A 10,004-nucleotide genomic window follows, 5' to 3' on the forward strand; every position below is an offset into this window, starting at 1 on the left:
AACCACTGGGCTCCATTTCCTGTCTGCTACTTGGCAGGGGTTTGCACAAAGAATTCTGTCTTTGTGCTCGCACCGGTATAATATGGTTCATTCACTCAGTCTTCATTCATTCATTCCACAATCATTTCACATTCTATGGCAGGTGCTTAGCTACAGCTGCAATGCATTAGCAATTAGACCTGGGCACCATCCCCACAGAGCTCAGTCCAATGAGATAAGGGCCTTTGTCTTGCTCATTCATTAGGCAAAAAAAAAAAAATTAAAAAGCACCAAGATATCCATCAACAGAGGGCTGGTTCAATAAATTGTAGTTCATCCGTATGATGAAATCCTCTGCAAGGGTTTTAATGGTTGACTTAGGAAGATGGTCTATAACACATGGTTAAGTTAACTAAACAAAACTCTGTGCTACAGTATCGCTTGCTAAAAATGAAGAGGCTGGATTTCAGTAGGCAATTCAGAGAAAGTTTCCAACAGCCTTTAAACAAAAATAGAGGAAGTCCAGGAAACTACGTGTTCCATCCTGAAACTAAGCCTGTGGCAGGAAAAGACCATGAAAGATGTTCTGCAGATTAGAATAAACCTTTATTTAGCAGAGACCACAGTTGGGACAGGGCTGGCACGATCTCAGCTTACTGCAAGCTCCACCTCCCAGGTTCACTGGACAGAGGACTGGCCTTACAAACATTCTTTTCTCATAAGTTATTGCAGACCTAAAGCCAGTTTCAGCCAGCTTATAGAGGCTGTGCACAAACTCTCTTTGTGTCCTACATTCACCTTTTGACATAAAGAGCCAAATTCCACCTCATTTAATATTAAAATGCTGCCCGCAGTTTGCAAACTGGTATCACCAATAAAGCTGTCGTGCTATTCAGCCATCCTGGTGGTCTTTTGGATGACAATCATGTACAAAACAGTCATAGCAGCCATGGCTACATGCAACATGGGTGAATCTTAAAAACATTAACAATATTGGGGAAAAGAAACCAGACTTGAGTAAATACATACAGTAGGATTCCATTTATATGTAGTCCACAAACACACAAAGCTAAATATTATTGTTTAGGAAAGATGTATGTTACATACATGTTCTTCCATTGTGTATGTGCTCAGTTCCACGCATAAGTGTAAATAGCTTCCCCCAAACCTGCTGAATATGTATAAATACAGGCCTTGTGAAGCATGAAACCCAACCTGTCCTTCCTCTCTTGGAAGAGACAGTACTTCTGACCCATGCTGGAGACTATCTCCCTGTGCAGTCCACAAATAAGCAAAACTGAACATTATTGTTTAGGAGCATATTTTGGCATTAAGCATATAAAGAAAAGCAAGGGAGTGATGGCTATAAAAGTCAAGAGAGTGGTTTCCTTTAGAGGAGGAGTGGGTTGTGAGTGGGAGGGGCATGTGGAGTACTTTGGGCGTGCTGGCAATATTTTATTTCCTGATCAACTCAGTGTTTTTTGTGGGATTTGCTATTCCATAATTCATTTATCTGTGTACATTTATTTTTAATGTACTTTTTGATATTTGTGTTTTATGTGACAATAAAAGGTTTTAAAAACTGAATTATACCGGGCCAGGCACGGTGGCTTACGTCTGTAATCCCAGCACTTTGGGAGGCCAAGGCGTGTGGATCATGAGATCAGGAGATCGAGACCATCCTGGCTAACACAGTGAAAGCCCGTCTCTACTAAAAATACAAAAAATTAGCCGGGTGTGGTGGCGGGCGCCTGTAGTGGACTGTGTTAGTGGTGCTGGAGCCAGGTTGTACCTGCTCATGAGAGCCAGTTGTGGTCTCGTCCCAATAACATGCTCTATGAAGTCACATTGGTAGCTTGACGTCAGTCACAGTGGGAATATTTCCACCACAGAACTGGCAAAGGCTACATATCAGGCTGTTTGGTTTTTTTCTCCCAGAAAGCGAGTTTATCAACATGTTATTGGTTATATTCATCAATATTTACCATATTAGAAATTAAAACAGTCTGGGCACAGTGGCTTATGTGTACAATCCCAGTATTTCGGGAGGCCAAGGCAGGAGAATTACTTGAGCCCCAGGAGCTCAAGACCAGCCTGGGCAACATGGAGAAACTAATTTCTTAAAAATATATATACATGAAAAATAGCCAGGCATGGTGATGCACACCTATAGGCCCAGCTACTAGGGAGGCTGAGATGGCAGGATCCGTTGAGCCCAGGAGTTTGAGGCTACAGGGAGCTGTGATCGTGCCACTGCACTCCAGCCTGGGTGACAGAGAAAGACCCTGTCTCAAAAAAAGAAAGAAAGGAATTAAAACAGAAATTTAAAATATATTTATTAATTTCAAAATAACAAAAAAACTTATTTCATGTTAACATAATTAATTTTTTAATAAAGATTAACTCCATTTTCCAAAACAAAAAAATTTGAATAAATTTTTTGCCCATTGGTGATTTTGGTGGTCATCTGGAAAATATTGCTTTACTAAGCTGTGTAGATCTTCTTCCAAACTGTACAACATTTTTAAAAATCACACTTGCTGCTGGATACAGTGGCTCACACCTTGTAATATCAGCACTTTGGGACGCTGAGGCGAGCAGATCACTTGAGCCCAGGAGTTCAAGATCCACCTGGGCAACATGATGAAACCCCATCTCTACAAACAAATACAAAAATTAGCCAGGTGTGGTGATCCACAGCTGTAGTCCCAGCTATGTGGGAGAGTGAGGTAGGAGGATAGCCTGAGCCCAGGTGGTCGAGGCTACAGTAAGCAGCGATTGCACCACTACACTCTAGCCTGGGCAACAAAGTGAGACCCTGTCTCAAAAAAAAAAAAAAAAAATCGCATTTGCTAACATCATTACTGTTATCATCAGAAAAGCATTGAACTGTTAGAAAGTTGTCAAGTTCACAGTGGTGGCCATAAGTTTTCCAAAATTCCAGTTCTAGTTTGAAAGCTCAAAATTTTGTTATTGGCAACAATTAATCTCAGTCGTTTTCCTTGAAGTGACAGGCTTACCTCATTCATTTTCAAGGAAACATCAAGAAAACATTTCATCAGGAGGCTGAGACAGGAGAATCGCTTGAACCTGGCAGGCAAAGTTTGCAGTGAGCCAAGATTGCACCACAGCACTCCAGCCTGGGCGACAGAGCGATACTCCATCTCAAAACAAACAAACAAAAACAACAACAACAAAAAGAAAACATTTCAAACTTAAGTAATCATGGTTTGTCTGCAAGTAATCATGGTCTGTCAAGTAAAAACGGTGTTTCATTGAAAAAAAAAAAAAAGCCCAGCTAATTAATTCAGTTCACAACTCAGTCACCCACACAAATGCTCTTTCTCAAGACAGTGCTCACCCTTGGATGTGCAACATCAGTGCCTTATTTGTATCTCCTTCCCATTTCATCACACACAGCACTAAAAAGGCATTTGCTCAGGGTCGAGGTTTGATCAAAGTAATAACTGATACTTCTTCATCAAAGAACATTCTTAAGTGAACTTATTTTTTTTGTTTAAACTGTAAGTGTGTGGCAGTGAAGAATAAAGGATACTGATATAATTAATGGCACTGCCTTGATCCATGCACAGGTGCCAGCAATTTTACCCACAAATGCTTTTGCACCATCAAAGTCAGCACTGTGGGCCAGGCGCGGTGGCTCACACCTGTAATTCTAGCACTTTGGGAGGCCGAGGTAGGTGGATCACCTGAGGTCAGGAGTTCGAGAACAGCCTGGCCAACATGGTGAAACCCCATCTCTAGTCATAATACAAAAATTAGCCAGAGGGTGGTGGTGCACACCTCCTCAGCTACTCAGGAGGCTGAGGCAGGAGAATTGCTGGAACCGGGAGGTAGAGGTTGCAGTGAGCCAAGATCGTGCCATTGCACTCCAGCCTGGGTGACAAGAGCAAAATTCCATCTCAAAAAAAAAAAAAAGTCAGCACTCTAGTGGAAAAGGGCAAATAACATCTTAGTAGCATTATGAAAATTGTCAGCTGGGCACAGTGGCTCACACCTGTAATCCCAACACTTTGGGAGGCCAAGGTGAGCGGATCACGAGGTCAGGAGATAGAGACCATCCTGGCCAACATAGTGAAACCCCATCTCTACTAAAAATACAAAATATTAGCCGGGCATTGTGGCGGGTGCCTGTAATCCCAGCTACTCGGGAGGCTGAGGCAGGAGAATTGCTTGAACCCGGGAGGCAGAGGTTGCAGTGAGCCGAGATCGCGCCATTGCACTCCAGCCTGGGCAACAAGAGTGAGACACCATCTCAAAAAAAAAAAAAAAAAAAAAAGAAAGAAAAAAAAATTGTTTTCACCCTCCAGGCCCCTTGAAAGGGACTTGGGACCTCCAAGCATCTGTGGATCTCACTTTGAAACCCACTGCTCTAGGATAAATACTTAAAAGTGGAATTGCTACATCAGAGAGTGCATATGTGCCTCCAGCTGTACTAGATAATGCCAATTATTTTCCAGAGGGTTGTATCAGTTTACATTCCCACCATGAGTGTATGGGCGTTTCCATTGCTCCACACCTTCCGGAACTTTTCCAGCATCCCAAACAGAAACTTTGTACCCTTCAAGCTGTAACTCCCCATTCTCTCTTTCTCCTCAACCCCTGGTATTCTCTCTTCTCCTTTGTCTCTGTGAACTTGCCTAGTCTAGGTATCTCATATAAGTGGAATCATATAATACTGGTCCTCCTGTGTCAGTTTTCTTGCCCTGAGATAATGTTGTCAAGGTTCGTCCATGTTGTAGCACATATCAGAACTGCATTCCTCTTTATGGCTGAACGGTATTTCCGTTGTATGTATTTAACACATTGTTTATCCATTCATCTGGTGATGGACATTTGCTGTGTTTTCACATTTTGGCTTTTGTAAATAATGCTGGTATGAACACTGGTGTACAAGTAGCTGTTTGAATCCCTGCTTTCAGTTCTTTGGGTTCATACCTAGAAGTGATATTGGCACCACAAAACTGTTTTCTTCTCTCTTTTCTTTTTTTTTTTTTCCAGGTCAGATGGGTGACGTGCTGACGTCATAACAAGTTTCAAGGGTGGCACATCTCACACACGTACATGAACACCCAATCATCAGGCTCACGAACCACAAAAAGATCTGTTCTCCACAGCATCTGCATCATTTCTCATTCCTGCCAGCAGAGCACGAGGGTTCCCATTTCACTACCTCCTCACCAACCCTTGTTATTTTCCAGTTTTTAAATAACAACCAGCCTCGTGGGTGTGAAGTGGCATCTCATTGTGATTTAATTTCCCCTAATGACTAACAGTATCGAGCATCTTGTCACATGCTCATTGGCCATTTATATACCCACTTTAGAGAAATGTCTATTCAAGTCCTTTGCCCATATTTTTGTTTTTCATTTTTTATTTTAGGTTCAAGGGGTGTATGTGCAGGTTTTTACATGCATATATTGCAAGATCCTAGAACTTGGGCTTCTAATGATCCTGCCACCCAAGTAGTGAACATGGTACCCAATAGGGAGTTTTCAACACCTGCCCTCCTTCCCTCTCCCCACTTTTGGAATCCCTGGTGTCCACTGTTCTCATGTTTGTGCCCATGTGTCCCCAGTGTTGAGCTCTCACTTATAAGTGAGAACATGTGATTTTTGGTTTTCTGTTTCTGCATTAATTCACTTAGGATAATGGCCCCAGTTGCATCTATGTTGCCACACAGAACATGATTTCATTCCTCTTTATGGCTATGTAGTATTCCATGATGTATATGTACCACATTTTCTTTTCTTGTCTTTTCTTTTCAGAGACAGTGTCTTACTCTGTCACTTAGGCTGAAGTGCATTGACATGATCACAGCTCATTGCAGCCTCAACCTCCCAGGCTGAAGCAATCCTCCTGTTTCAGTCTCCTGAGTAGCTGGTTCTGCAGGTGCGTACCACCACATCTGGCTAATTTTTATCTTTTTGGTAGAGACGAGGTTTCACCTCGTTGCCCAGGTTGGTCTCAAACTCGTAAGCTCAAGTGATCCACCAGCCTCAGTCTCCCAAAGTGCTGGGATTACAGGTGTGTGCCCCTGCACCCAGCCTGTACCACATTTTCTTTATCCAATCCACACCATTGAGGGGCACCCGGGTTAATTCCATGTCTTTACTGTTGTAAATAGTGCTGCAATAAATATACAAATATAGGTATCTTTTTGGTAGAAGGGTTTATTTTCCTTTGGGTAAATACTTAGTAATGGGATTGTTGGGTCTAACTGTAATTCTCTTTTTAGGTCTTTGCCTTTGCTCCTTTTTAAATCAGGTTTTGTGTGTGTGTATGGCTGTTACTTCTTCCTTGAATATTACGTAAATCAATCCATCTGGGCCAGGAGGTTTCTGTTTGGTTTTGTTTTTGTTGGAAGGCTTTTCTATTTTAGATTCGCTATCTTTATTAGGTACAAAACTACATAGGTTTTCTGTTGCCTTTTCCAGTTTTGGTAAGTTGTATTTTTCTAGGAATTTTCACATTGCATCTAAATTTTCAAAAGTTTTGACATACATTGCTCATAATATCTTCTTCTTATCTTTTTATATCTCTAGGGCTTCTATTAAAGTTCCCTTTATGCCTAGTATTTATTATTTATGCCTTTTCTCTTTTACCTTTATTGTTCTCACCAGATAGTACCACTTTTATCAGTCTTTGCCAAGAGCCAAAACGTGATATGGTTGATCATCTCTATTGTGTTATTGTTTTATTTCAGAAATATTCCTTTAAAGATATAAAAAATAATTTTTTTAAAAAAAGGGTAAGTATAAAAATACTTTTAAAAACTTAATTTTTTTCATTATGTTCCTTGTATTTTCTTTGGATTTGTTTTGTTATCAGTTTCTTGGTTTTTTGAGATGGATGTTTAGTTCATTAATTTTCAGCCTTTATTCCTTTCTTCTATATGCTTTTAAGGCTATAAATTCCCTTAATTGTTGTTTTGAGAATATAAATTCCCTTAACTATTATTTTTCTACTTCCCATAATAGACTAAACTATTTTCTATTACTTTAGTGTTTACCAAATAAATTACCCTGCACTCATGACTTAGCAAAGTCTAATGTTGGTTGATATTTTTACCCTCCTCCCAGAAAACTCAAGGACCTTAGAACAATTTAACTCTATTTGGTCCCTTCCAGACCTATATGTTATTGTGTACTTTAATTCTCTTTCCTATATATTTTACATTACATGTGTTATTTATTATTATTTTATAGTTAGCATTTACTTAGATTTGCCCACATAATTTTCATTTGCATTATTTTTTATTCCATTCTTCATCTCTGACCTCCCATCTGTGATCATTTTCCTTTTTCCTGAAGAACCCTTTAGAATATTCTTTAAAGGAGTTCTGCTGGTGGCAAACTTCCTCAGTTTCTATTTATCTGAAAACATCTTTATTTTACTTTGATTCTGAAGGATATTTTCAGTGAGGGTAGAATTCCAGTTTGGCAGTTACTTTTCTTCACACATAGAATATATTTTTCCACTGTTTCCTGACTGTCATTGTTGCTTCTGAGAAAACAGGTGTCAGTCTACTAATTCTTTTAAGGTATTTGGGCAATTGTTTTGTTTTTAAGATTTTCTCTTTGTCCTTGGTTTCCTGCAGCATTATTCTGATGTATCTAGGAGTGGATTGCTTTATGCTGCTTGCAATATGCTTCTTGGATTTATGGATAAATGTCTTTCAATCATTTTAGGAAATTCTCAGCTATTTTCTGTTCAGATATGGCTCCTGCCTCCTTTCTTTCTACTCTCCTTCTAGGACACCAATTATATATTTGTTCTTTCTTATCACTGAATCCTCAATGCCTCTGGCCCCCTCTTCTGTATTTTCTATGCTTTTGTCTCTTCATGCTTGATTTCTTACAGTTTCTTCTGACCTAGATTCCAGTTTACATAACTTTTCTTCCGGTGTGTCTAAGGTGAAATCAAACCTGTTAAAGCAAACTAAATATGGCCTGAAGAGGACTCTGCACTTCTCTATTTGAGTCCTTGTGGACAAATCGTAACCTAGCTTAATAGGCAGACAAGATTGAACACCTAACTTAGAAGTATGCACTTGTAACAACAGCTGAGTCTTAGCCAATCCCAGAAGTCATACTTCAGCCATGCACAGGCTGCTGAGTGTTCAAATTATGTTCAAATAAGGCAAACCCCAACCTGTAACCAATCCAGCTGTTTCTGTACCTCACCTCCAATTTCTGTATGTAACTTCCCCCTTTTTTGGTCTATAAATTTGTTCTCACCACAAGGCACCTCTGGAGTCTCTCTGAATCTGCTATGATTCTGGGGGCTGCCCAATTTGTGAATCATTCATTGCTCAATTAAACTCTTTTAAATTTAACTTGGCTGAAGTTTTTCTTTTGACAGGTCTATCCATTGAATTTTTCTTTTGATTACTGCATTCTTCAGTTCTAGAATTTCTATTTGTTTCCTATATATATGTGTGTGTGTGCGTGTGCATTAATGCTATGTTACTTTTACCATTTTAATTTTTTAAATTTTGTTTTGCCTCCTGAACTTTTAATTACCACTTTCAACCTCCTCAAATTTCAGATTTATATTTTATCCCCTTGAGCATAGTTAGCAGACCTCTTTTACAGAATGTGGATTTTTTACTGTTGTTTCATTGGGTTCTTATTTCTAGCTCTTTTCTTCTCATGTAGCTGGTATTTTAAAAACTCTTTGCAAAAATAATGTAAAGCATAGAATATTTCCTTCATCCAGAGATGATTGTCATTTGCTTTTCCAAGCACCTGTGAACATTAGAAATTGGGCACCACTTTAATCCAGTGTATGGATTGGATTACGGAACACTTTAGTCCAATCCGATTCACATTTTCAGTCACTGTATAATCACAATGCAATGTGCTCAGAACTATGATTGAGGAACTACTGTCTGCTATGCAAGCCTGAAGGAGAAGAATCTAACCCTGACTGGAGTAGGAAGGCTTACTGGGAAGGCAAAGTCTAAGACAGGACCCAAGGAGTGAATAATGAATTGACTTCTTCACTCCTGATCCACTATGACCTAGAAATATTTCTTTTTTTTTTTTTTTTTTTGAGACGGAGTCTCGCTCTGCCGCCCAGGCTGGAGTGCAGTGGCCGGATCTCAGCTCACTGCAAGCTCCGCCTCCCGGGTTCACGCCATTCTCCTGCCCCAGCCTCCCGAGTAGCTGGGACTACAGGCGCCGCCACCTCGCCCGGCTAGTTTTTTGTATTTTTTAAAGTAGAGACGGGGTTTCACCGTGTCAGCCAGGATGGTCTCGATCTCCTGACCTCGTGATCCGCCCGTCTCGGCTTCCCAAAGTGCTGGGATTACAGGCTTGAGCCACCGCGCCTGGCCGAAAATATTACTGCTTATTTACAAGACACCTGATAACCCAAGAACTCTGATGGAGATGTACAAGGTTAATACTGTGTTCATGCCTGCTGACACAATATCCATTTTGCAGCCTATGGATCAAGGAGTATTCTGACTTACAAGTCTAATTATTTAAGAAATACAATTTGTAAGGCTATAGTTATCGTAGGCAGTGAGTCCTCTTATGGACCTCAGCAAAGTAAATTGGAAACCTTCTGAAAAGAATTCGCGATTCCAGAAGCCATGAGGAACATTCACGATTTATGGGAGGTGGTCAAAATATCATCATTAACAGTTTGGAATAAGTTGATTCCAACCCTCATGGATGACTCTGAGGGGTTCGTGACTTCAGTGGGAGACATTAACTGCAGATGTGGTGGAAACAGCAAGATAACTAGAATTAGGAGTGGAGCCTGAAAATATGACTGAATTGCTGCCATCTCAGGAACAGACTTGGGCAGATGAGGAGTTGCTTCCTACGGATAAGTAAAAATCGTGATTTCTTGAGATGGAATCTACTCTCGGTGAAAATGCTATAATGACAACAAAAGATTTAGAATATTACATAAACTTAGTTGATAAAGTAGCATAGGGGTTTGAGAGGACCGATTCCAGTTTTGAAAGAAATTTTACTGTGGGTAAAACT

General features: G+C 40.1%; 1 non-coding gene across 1 annotated transcript; it reads right to left on the reverse strand.

Moving 5' to 3' along the window:
• Window positions 1-5,000: 5,000 nt before the first annotated feature.
• On the reverse strand, window positions 5,001-5,104 carry LOC123571186 (small nucleolar RNA U13). Its single transcript, XR_006695364.1, has one exon. It is a non-coding gene; the product is annotated as a small nucleolar RNA U13 (small nucleolar RNA).
• Window positions 5,105-10,004: the final 4,900 nt, after the last annotated feature.

Source organism: Macaca fascicularis, chromosome 1 (genome assembly GCF_037993035.2).
Source record: "Macaca fascicularis isolate 582-1 chromosome 1, T2T-MFA8v1.1".
Classification (NCBI taxonomy): Eukaryota; Metazoa; Chordata; class Mammalia; order Primates; family Cercopithecidae; genus Macaca; species Macaca fascicularis.